Below are 12,444 nucleotides of genomic sequence, written 5' to 3' on the forward strand. Positions count from 1 at the left end.
ATCATAACACTTGAAGAAATTGCAATGCTGCTTTTATTTACACAGATGTTCCTTGTGGATTGGGAATGAAATAAATAGGAGGCAAGAGGGAAGAGGTGAGAGGTCAGACAACGCAACTGCCTCTCAGTCTCCTTGTATCATCATCATCCTCTTGCATGAAGAGATCCATTCTACAGGTCTGAGTTAGACCTCCAGTAGCCACTGACAGGTGGTTCCTGTATCACAACAGAAGTTATGAAAGCATTGAATTGGATTTCATTTACTGGAGTCAATTCTCTGATTATGCTTCATCTGTACGTTGAAGCTGGAGAAAAGGTTTAAGTTTTTTTGAAGTTTTTTAAAAGAAAAATCTCTGACTTCCTTTCTTTTTTCCTTCCTTCTTCCTTCTTTCCTTCTTTCCATCTTTTCTTTTTTTTAAAACAGTATATAAACAATATTTTGATATGAATTTGCCTCTTATTTAACTTCAAAACTTCAACAATACTGAAATCAATTTCCAGACATTTATTGAACATTTACAAATATTGATAGAACTGAGGCAAATTTACAAGAAAACAAGCCATCCCAAAATGGACAAATCAAATGATTTCTATTTGCCCATGGCTCTGCTGAGGTACATGGAAATTTGGCCCCTGGAACATGCCTATTTGGTTTGTGCTATACCAGAACACTGGGATTCCTTGAGTTGGAGTTTGAAAGTTCTTTTTTTGTCAAGGCATATGGGGTTCCTGGTGATGGCGTTCACATACTCCAACACAACATCTGCTGATATGCTGAGGTATGACTTGATGCTCGCTCACTGAGGAAGTTCTTGTCTTGGACTACTCCCCCATCCCCTCACCCAAGTGAGGAGGATCCTGCTGATTCTTCAAAATGACTTGACTAAAATATTATTTCATTCTGTCTTCTTTCTGATTCAGCTATACCGGGTCCTATATGGTAATGCAATTTTATGGTTGTTTAGAAGTGAATATGGGAAGATTACAGTGATCCAATTCTTACTCAGATCTTGGTTCTCAGAAAAACTCTCATTTTTCCTTTCTCTTTCTTTCCACTCACACCTTTAATGAAGTATTATCCTTTATTAAAAAAAAAAAGATTTCAAAATCCAGAAGAAAATAAAAATAAAAATTCAGTTGTTAGTCAATATATAAGGAATTAACCTATAGTAAGTCAGAAGAGTAACATGTAGTACAGGAACAAAAATAGGGTATGTGAATATGCTGTAAAATGCTAAGCAAGGGGGATGAGGCAACTCATATTGACTTTCATATTTGCTTATGTGGCATAAATATGAAAAAATAATTTGACAAAGTTATAGGGTTAAAAAAAATCTTCGTTTTCTATTGCCTTATTTTATATCACATTTTCCTATTGTTTCTACTTGACACTATCTCTCCTATACATATGCTTCATTTTCTCTGACACTGCAATCACCCTTGTGCAGACCTTACTCTCTATGTCTGGACCCTTGTAGTAGCCTGCTGGTGGATCAGCTTTCCTTGCTGCCCCACTGCTATCCAAAGTATAAATGTTTATGCTAATAAGGAATAATAAGCTCTTGGAAGACAGTTCAATCTAGCAGCAACACACCCCTGCTTCCCATTATCTTCAGGTTCAATGAAAAAAAGAAATCCTCTACTTGGTTTGCTTTCTGTTCCTTCATATAACACTCCATTCCTGACTGAATTTTTTCATAAGCTATGTCCCAAGACTGGAATGCTTTCTTTTCTCATTTCAGTTTTTTGGCTTTTCAGGCTTCCTTCAAACTCCATATAACTTCTATAAAAAGCCCATTCTAATTTAACTCTCTACTCCTTTCTTTTTGTTTACTATTTCGAATTTATATGGTACAAAGCTTATTTATACAAAGTTGTTTGCATGTTGTCTTCTCCATTAGGCTGTGAATTCCTTGAGAGCAGGAATTTTTGTTGTATTTTTTCCCCTTTCTTTTAATGATCAGTGCTTGGCACAGAGCCTGACACATAGTAAGTACTTATTAAGTGCTAGTTAACTGATTAACTTAATGATTGGTTTAGACAGAAGAGAGACTAGGCAGAATAGAATTAAGCAGCTATTTCTATAGTTCAAGTAAATGACAATATGATCCTAAACTAGGGTAGCGCTTATGTGAATGTTGAGAAGCAGATGATTCTAAGAAGAGTTGAGGATTTATTTTGAGATGGGAAATCTAGGTGACTAGAAAGATGTTTCTATGCTAAATAGAAATAGAAAAGAAGGGGGTGGGGTTTAAGGAAAGAGAATGAGTTGTCTTTGGACATGTTGAATTTATATAGGAAATCACCGTTAGTGATGTGGGAGTAGAGCTCAAGAAAGAGACTAAGGCTGGGTATTAAAAGGTTAGATTGAGAAGATATCTGGTTAAATGTGGTAGCTAAACCCATGGTAGCTGACAAAATAATCAATAGAAGAGAGGGGGCTAAGGAGACAGAGACAGAGACAGAGAGACAGGGTGAGGGAGGAATGAAAGAGAGGGAGAGGGAGGGAAAAGGAGAGAGAGAGAAGGAGAAGGAAAAAGAGCAATATAAAGTCTTTGAAAAAAATTAAGTTATAGGGTGAGAATTAGATGATGACTCAACAAAAGAAATTAAGAAGGAGCAGGTAACCAGAAGAAAAACAAGAAGAGAGAAATGTCACTAAAAATCAAGGAAAACAGAGTGGGTTGAGAGTTTGTTCAGCTGAGATAAATATTGAAAAGGTCAGGAAAGAAGAGTGAGAAAAGGCCATCAAATTTGGCAGTTTAAGAGGCTATTGGTAGTTTTTGGCATGAGCAGTTTCATTTGAGTTATGAGGTCAGAAACCAAATTACAAAAGGTTGAGAAGTTTGTAAACAGAGAAGTGAAGGCAATTAGTATAGGGAAAGAATCCCCAAGAATTGCCTCTGGAGAATGAAATATGTTTTCTTTATGTCAAGGCCAACCACTTAAATGAGGATCTTGAAAACTATCTCTCATCTCTTTTCTAAGATATTTTTGCATTAATGAACTTTTTTCTTCTTTTTCACTGTAAAGTAGCAAACATTTATACATTAATCATTTACTGTGCATTAGGTATGTGCATTTAGGATTTTTGATAATGATGTGTTATCACTGAAGCCACATCTGATTCCCAATGACCCTGTTCGGGTTTTTTTAAGCAAAAATACTGGAGCAGTTTGCCATTTCCTTCTCCAGTTCATTTTACATAATAGAAAATTGAGGCAAACAGCATTAAGTGACTTGTCCTGGGTCATATAGTTAGTATCTGTGTGAGGCCAGATTTAAACTCCCGGGCTAGATCATTATCCACTGTGCCACCTCATTCCTACTTTACATTGCGTTCTTCTCTTCTTCCTAAAAAAGAGAAATCATCTGTCTCCTATACAAAACTAAATAAAAAATACAAGTTATACTCTGCTTGCCTCTTGAGCCCTTATTGTCCTTTCCTTCCTTTCTCTTCAAGATTTGTGAAATAGCTCTCTAATGACTTATGGATTATTCATCTACTCATTTCTTAAACCCATTCAGATTGATTTCTACTCCTGTTACTGTATCAAAGGTGTTGTCATCAATGTCAACATGAAGACACTGAGCTTCCTTGTTTGTTACCTAGGGGAGATAATACTTATCATACCAAAATGAATTTCATTATACAGAAATAAGAGCAACCCACAATAAAAAAAAAAAAAGTTTTTACAAGTCAACTAATATATTCGAGGCCTGAAGAGAGATCTCCTCCTCTTCCTCCCCTCCCTCTTTACCCCAATACAATTGTTTTGATTGCAAATTTGAATGGTCCTAATTGTTTATAGGTAACAATTAGTTTCTGACAATTTTGCTAATGTTAATTCTAAACTTCAGTTTATTTTTTTATTTTGTCCTGTGGGTCACTAGCAAAATAGAACTAGGTTGACAGATCTCATTAGATGAGACTTTCATTTTGTTTATGCTGCATTTAATCCAGATTGTGCCAAGTATCTTCCTATCTGCCTCTTTACACTCTTTTTCTTGTCCATTATTCAGATGAAAAGTGTAATCCTGTGAAGTAGGAGAAATTATCTACATATTTCAAGTAGGTGAAGCAACATCCCATTGCATCACTGAATTTCATATCCTCTCCTTAGGTATTATGTCTCAAAGGAAACAATATGATCCAAGACAATAGTCAGTAGAGAAAAGCAAATTCTCAAAAATATACACATAAATGTAGAATATATGAAAAATAAACAAAGCGAAGTAGTAATTCTAAGTCAAGAAGTCAAATAAGGCCTCACAATTTCTAAGACTTTGTAGGTTATACCCATAAATAGTATTTGGTTTTGGAAGGATTTATTCAAGCTGAAGAGTAAATAAAATATGGATTTAGCAGCACAGCATATTAAGAAAATATTATCAGGAGGAACTCTAGGATCCTTGGAAGGAAACAAGGTATAGAAGAATTGCTAGAAGACTTGCAGTGAGGTGAGCATTAAACTATTTGCTGATCCAGTATATTCTGATTTTAGATTGTTCTAATCATTAGGATGTTTTGTTCTATATACTCTTCTTATATATTATATAATCCTTATAAGTTATTTCTTGTTACTTCTTTCCATTTCTCTTAGTTTTATCTTTGGGATCAAGACAAATTTTTTCTTTTCTCTCTTTTATAATAGAAGTCTTTTGTAACATTCTCTCTAAAATGTAATGTCCTCTTTTGGGGATTTTCTTCGGGTCTCGGGAGGCAGTCTTCATTTCAGTTCAGTAATCACCCCAAGTACAGCCAGGAATTAAGGTCCAAATTCTTTATTGTCTCTTTCCAAGTCTGGGTCCTGGTTAGCTTTCTTAGGGGCCTATCTTTCTCCTTAGTTCCAAGAGCTTAAATTCCTGCTGCAAGTCCTTTGCTTTCTCTGCTTCTGCCAGGTTCTTGAGTTCCTCCTGAATGTGTCTTGGTTTCTGTAAGAGAGGCAGGAAGACTACCACCACAGTCTTCCCTAGTTCTGATTCTGGCTGAGCTTGTCCAAGCTTATATTGTCTGTTATCAAAGCTGTGAATCTTGTAGAACTATAGTATATACTAAGTACATGTACTGAAATAGAGAACTGTTAAACACCATGCTAAATAACCGTTGTCTCTATCAATTCCACTGACTTAGCACCTTCTTTCAAGTTCTAACCCCTGACAGTCTTTAAATATCTAAAGACATTTATCATATTCTTCAGCTGATACTTATCAGTTGAATAGGAATCAAGGAATCAAGGAATGACCCTGAAATTCTTCAATATTCCTTTTGCCTTCCTCTAGGAACCGTTGAGTTGCCAATGTCACTATCAATGTTAATTTAAATGTCCTGAGTCCATCTTATATTTCTGGGTGTTTTTCCACATTATCCCTTTTTCTTGGCTTCTATGTTACAGTAAACTATCACTCATGGGATATTATATGCATTTGCATTTTTCTCTTCCTTTTCTATGGAATGTTTTTTTTTCCTTTTAAATTCAGACATCCAACATAGATGTTATTCCTTCAGTCTAGACTTAAACCAGAAGGCTAAGTATTTGATCTTCATAATTTAAAGTATTTTTGTAGTTTTTTCATCATGGTTTTCTAGAATAGAGATATTCTGCGTTAAGGCCAATTTTTGTTTATTTGCTTTTGTTTTTTCACAACTCCTATATAGTGCCAAAAAGAGAATGTATTATTGCCATGCTTTTATTATTAATCTTGATGTTTTCCCTGGGGGAGAAGATAGAAATTGGTGGGAAAAAGCACCTAAAGAGTTATGCTTGTCAAAGTACATAGATGTAAACATATATTTCTTGAGTATTTGTATATAATAATTTTTTAAATTTTTTAATTTATTTTTTTTATTTTTTTTAATTTTAATTTAATTTTTAATAATTTTTAAATTAAATTTTTTAAATAATTTGACTCATTGTTGATTCAATCTTTCCCAGTCTTAAACTTGTATTTGGGCTAATCATTTTTTTGCATGTTTTCTCTAAAACTTTTCTCTTTCATGCCTAAAATACTATCCTTTAACAACTTATTGCTCTTATTTGTTCTTTCCTGTTCTCTATGAAATCCTTCCCATCAATTTCTTGACTTTTATTTTGTACCTGTAAGATAATATATAGTATTGTGTCTTAGAAATGACTGTTATATCACCTTTACTAAATTTTGTAAGTGCTGAAAAATAGACCTCATTTTTTAAAGCCCTCTATTTCCCATAGAAATTTAGTCAAAAAAAAAAAACAAAACTCCATAAATATTTCTGTATAAAACATGTGCTTAACAATTAAAAAAAAAAGACTTATTTGTCTTTTGGGGATTCCTTTGATGTATGGGTTGGATGGGATAAATGTTAAGACTACTCCCAACTCTCATGTTCTTATGTTCTGTGTTTTCCATGTGCTTTAGTTGGCTTATGACCTTATGGATTTTCTGATACTTTCAACCTGAAAAATGTAGTTTCTAGTTTCTCTCTCTGATTTGAAGATTCTTCCTAGTTCCTCCTGATTCTTTAGGCTTTTTCCTGCTGAAAAAGCCTCCCTCCTGCTGGAAGTTTATGTACTGCTCAAAGCTTCTCACTTTGGAAGCAAACTCTGTCACTCTGCCCCTTTCTTTTAATTAGCTCATTCCTCAATTTTAGAGAAAACATGCAAAAAAAATTCTTCATTACTCTTGACACTCCACTCCTGATTCACAGAAAGTTATTTAACATGGACCTTCAAGATACTTTTATCCCTAAGATGATTATGCATTCAATGCAGCTTGCATGGATGAGGTGCAACACAATATATCAATTCTCTGCTGTACAAATTTTGACCTGACAATTAATAATAAGATAGCTGGTTCTTCTCCAGCCAACACTTTACCATCCATACATGGAACCATTGATTACAGCAAACAGAGAAATTTTGAATGCTGTGGATAAGGTTACTTACCTTGGCAGTATACTTTCCAAGCATCTCTCCAGGGATGATGAAATGGATGCATGCATTGCAAGAGTTTGTTCAGTGTTTGGTAGGCTCCAAAAAAAGTGTTGAAAACACAAGATATAAGTCTGCCTACTAAATCAAATGCCTTTAGAGACATTGTCCTGACTTCATTGTTGTGTGTCTTTGAAATCTGGGCAATAAACCAATGCCACATCAGAAAAATGAATCACTTCCATTTGAATTGTTTTAGAAAGATTTTGAAGATCATCTGACGAGATAAGGTACCAGACACTGAGATCCTTTCTAGAATTGTACTGCTAAGCATTCAGATTCTACTATAGGAAATGCAAAGCTATTTGAATGCCAAATGTATATTGGTCTAAAGACTATAGAAGGCAATGTTATAGGCAAGTACTCCCATAGAGATCAGAAGAAGCATTGCAAAGACATTCTTAAGGCCACTCAGAAAAAATGTGAAAGAGATACTGGAATCATTGGCATAGGACATTCAGCATGGCATGCCTCTATCAAAGAAGATAATACGAACAAAGCCTATGAACAAAGCATAATTGTAGTAAGTCAAAAGAAATTTGAGATATGCAAATTTAGAGACATCTTCACCCCAAATATTCATGTACTATTTGAACCTAACCTCTGGTAGAACCTTCTGATCTCATATAGGTCTGATTAGTCACAGTTGGAAATAATGCCTTGACTCCTTTGTATTGATGTCATTTTGGTTTTCTTAGAACTCAGACAACAAGCAATCAACTTCCCCCTCTACCTCACCTCTATCTTTTGTTTGTTTATTTTAATATATTTATCTATTATATTGTTAAGATCCTTGAAAGGAAAAAGGGACTATTTTTCATTCTGCTTATATTTATATTCCTAAAGCTTAGCACAGTGCCTGATACATAGTGAGCATTTCACAGGTGATCGATGCTTGGACTTGAAATAGTGCCTATCCAGGTGTCCATCTAACTCACTGTTTCACTCCTACATATTTTTAAAAATATTCAAAGAACATGGATTCTGAACCAGAATCTGGTGCTAACAGATTACATTTCTTTATCCACTTCTTAATATTTAACTAATTATGTTATGGGCCAGAAGGAAAGGAGACAAGACTTAAAAGAGATCATAAAGGATTTGGACTTTAACAACTGGCTGTACTCATATGATGATTACTGAACTGAAACTAAAGCTGCTTCCAGAGACCCCAAGAAAACCTCAACAGAGAACATTACATAATTCCCTTTATTTTGCTTGAATTCTTTTGATCTTAAGTTTTTTATTTCAATTCATTTTTCATATTTATGATAGGCACAGTGATTGTAGCCTTTTCCTAAGATGATTTGGATGTAGTAATAGATAAAATTATTTTGTTTTGGCAATTAAAGTTAAATGCTTTTAATTAATTAAAAGTTAATTAATTAAAGGTTAATTAAAATTAAAGGCAAAACAATTTATCTCAAGCTCTAGGGAAAGCTGTAAAGATCAGTTTGTTATCTTTTGATACCTAAAACAAATAGAACTGATTCTGAGAAAGCAATAAATTATATATAATGGGGTTTTTTTGGGTGGTATTGTTGTTTATGTTCAAAACGCAAGAAAAGAAAAGCAAAAATGTATTAGTTTATATTAAGCAGTTTCACAATTACACAATTATAATAGAAAAGATATCTTAAGGTATTTAACTGTTGTGTTATTAAATATAACTTTTAATTACATTCTATTTGTATTCAGTTATTGTTCAATAAATAACAGTACAGTCACAGAATCTCATGGAACTTGAAGGAACATTGAAGTTAAGCTAGTCAAACTCATACAAGAGCAAAAATCTGCCTTTTATTATACTCTCAAAATTAGTTAGCAAGCCTTCTTGTAAATATGTCTAATGAGAAGAAAGTCTAAAATATCCTAAGACAAATAATCTTAAATTTGGGTAACTATTAAGAATGTCCACTTACATCAGTCCTAAATATGCTTCTCTAAAATATCTACCCATTATTATCAGTTCATGCCTCTGGGACCAAGAAGAATAGTTAATATTTCTCTTCCCTGTGACAGACCTTCAAAAACTTGAAGAAAGTTACTGTAATTTTCTTTAGACTAAAGCTTTAGTCAATTCCCATTTGGGGTGGTCTGCTATATTCTTATACTAGTCATCCCTTTTCTGAGCATATTGCAGTTTAGGGAACTAAAGATGTTTTCTGGGGTAGCTAAGGGGTAATATTTCAAGGAATCTATATGATCAAAGTTAGTTTCTTAATAATGTTAAATGTATTCCTTTTAATATGATAAATATTGATAAATGAAAGCTGCAAAACAAAAGTTCTCTGTAACTTCCTTATAATCAGTAAAGGTATGAAGAGGTCATGAGAACAAAAAGTTTGAAAATCACTTATCTAGTTTTATATTTAGTAATCAGAATCACAGTAGAACTATTTTCTATATTGATAGTTAAGAGTAAGAGTTTTTGCGTTGGAATCAAATCTCACAATATTGGCTACTGTAATAAAGGTGAAATGTGATCCATTATACCACTTTCCATTTGGTTGATCACACATCTTCTCCTTATCCAACTGAACTGATGATTCTGTCTCCCATTTTAGAAACTATTGCCTTAGAATAATGATATTACAGTCAATCAGAATATATATTTTTTCATACACACTACTGCTTGTCTTTTACAATGAAACTGATTATTTTAAGTTGGGATCTTATTTTCACAAACAAACAAGCATGACTTATTGGCTCTCTTGTTAGTGCTTTCTCAGTTTCCTATTCTTTAGGAAGAACTTGACAATTGAAAATGATTGTATTCTATGCACAAAGATAAAATAACATCCTGCTCTCAAGAAACTTACATTTTGCTTGGAGTTATACAGATCTAAAGTGTACCTGGGTAAATATAAAATAATTCAATTTGAAGAAGGGAATAGTACTAAAAATAGCTAGATCTGCAATGGCTTTACAGGGAAGGTACCTAAGATGAGTTCTGAAGACAAAGATTCTCTGATGGCAGAAAAAAGAGAGTATATAAGTGGAAAATTAAGGAGATTAATTCAATCAATATTTAATGAAAGTAAATGAGTCTATTCTTCAGAAAGCCAAATGTTGAAGTAGAAACTTAAATACTTTGGCCATCTAATGAGAAGAAGGGACTCATTGGAAAAGAACCCTAATGTTGTGAAGGAGGGGAGACAAAAGAAAAGAAAGAAGGATAGCAGAAGTGAGATGTATAGATGGTGTCAATGAACATTACTTGGATGAATAATAAAACATAGTGGAAGACAAAAAAAACTAATTTGCTGTGTTCCACATGGTCATAAAGACTTCAATTGGGCTTAGAGACGGAATAACTACAATAACCACAATTTGCTTTTTCTTTGTCTGTTAGCCCTGCTTTCATATCTCAGATAAAACATATTGAACTTTTATACCCTTTATTTTAAAACTGTTTCTTTTGTTGAAATATTTTTATTTAATTAAATATAGTTTTATTATTGATTTTATAAAATCGAGATTCAAATTATCTTCCTCCTTCCTACTCATCATTTCTTTTAAAACAATGGGCAATTTAATAAATGTAAAATATGTACAGTCATGAAAAATATATTTCCATATTAGTCATATTGTAAAACAAAACACAGAAAAATTAGAAAAAAATAAAATAATGTATGCTGCTATCTGCTTTCAGACTGCACCAGTTATTTCCCTGGAGTTGGATAACATTTTTCTTAATGAGACCTTTAGAATTCATTTAGATCACTGCATTTCTGAAAATAGCTTAATCATTTTCATTTGAGCCTTATACAATAATGTTGCTGGATTATTTATGTTTTTCAATAGGATTTTATCTTCTAACTACTTTTCCAAATACTTCCAAGATACTTTTCAACTTCATTTTTGTAAAACTTTGTGTGCAAAATTTTTCTCTCTCTCGCCCTTATTTCTCTCCTTCACAAGACAGCAAGTAATCTGATACAGATTAAATATTCTTTTAAATTTTAAAAATTATTTTAAACATATTTCCATATTTGTCATGTGATACAAGAAAAGTCATACCAAAAGGGAAAAAAACATGACAAAGAAAAAAAAATCAAACAAAAAAAAAGTACTATTTTTGATCTATATTCAGTCTCCATAGCTCCATAGTTTTCTCTCTGAATGAGGATGGCATTTTCCATTCCAAGTCTATTGGAATTTCCTTGTATCACTGTATTGTTGAGAAGAATGAAGTCCAATTATAGTTGATGATAACATAAACTTTGCTACCATTAAAAGATCTGATATAAATATTTTTGAACACATAGTTCTTCTTTTATCTCTTTGGGATACTGTACTATTACTGCATATATATATATATATATATATATATATATATATTTCCACATAATTCCAAATTTCTCTTCAGAATGTTGAATCACTTCAAAATTCTACCAATAGTACATTGTGTACCAATTCTCAAACATACTCTTCAAAATTTGTCATTTTCATTTTCTATCATATTAGCCAATCTGATAAATTTGAGGTAGTTTCTCAGAGTAGTTTTAATTATACATTTTTCTATCAGTGATTTAGAGCATTTTAGGTGACTATGGAATTATGATCTCTTTCTCTCTGAAAACTGCCTATTCATATTCATTACCTTTTATCAATTGGGAAATTAAGTGTATTCTTTTAAATTTTACTCTGTTCTTTATGTATTTGAGGAAAGGAGCTTTTATCAGAATAACTTGCTGGAATTCTCCTAGCCCCCAGCTTTTTGTTTTGTTTTGTTTTGTTTTCCTTCTAATATTGATTTGCATTGGTCTATCTGTAAATATCTTATTACTTTAATGCAATCAAATTATCCATTTTACAGATCATAATATCTCTTGTTCATAATGTTCATAAATTCTTCCAGTGTTCATAAATCTTATAGGTGAACTATGTTCTACTTCCTTAATTTATTTATGGTATCACCTTTTTTTTTTGGGTCTAAATCTTGTTCCTATTTTTACCTTAATCATATATCTACAGATATAGATAGATAGATAGATAGATAGTTGTTGATTTCCTTGAGTGATTTCCACTTTGAAATGTATTATAAACACATTTGTTTGTTATAAACAATATTTTGTTTGAAATTTGGTTTCTAGTCTATTCCATTATTCCATTCTGTTTTATGCTGAGTTCATCCCATTCATATTCACAGATGAATGCTAAATATAATTTCATTCATATCATTTTCTTCTCTTTATTTTTATATCTCTTTAATTCTATTTTCCCAAAGTCTATTTTGCTTCTAAGCACTACATCCCTTCATTTCCCTCTCATTACATGTAAAAAAAGTTTTCAACACTCATTTTTAATAAGATTTTGAGTTTCAATTTTTCTCCCTCCCTTCCTCCCATCCTTCCTCTTTAAGATAACAAGGAATGTGATGTGTTATACATCTTCAATCATGTTAAACATATTTCCAAATTAGTAATGTTGTGAAAGGAGAATCAGAACAAAAAGGAAAATATATATAA

Source organism: Sarcophilus harrisii, chromosome 1, assembly GCF_902635505.1.
Source record: "Sarcophilus harrisii chromosome 1, mSarHar1.11, whole genome shotgun sequence".
Taxonomy (NCBI): Eukaryota; Metazoa; Chordata; class Mammalia; order Dasyuromorphia; family Dasyuridae; genus Sarcophilus; species Sarcophilus harrisii.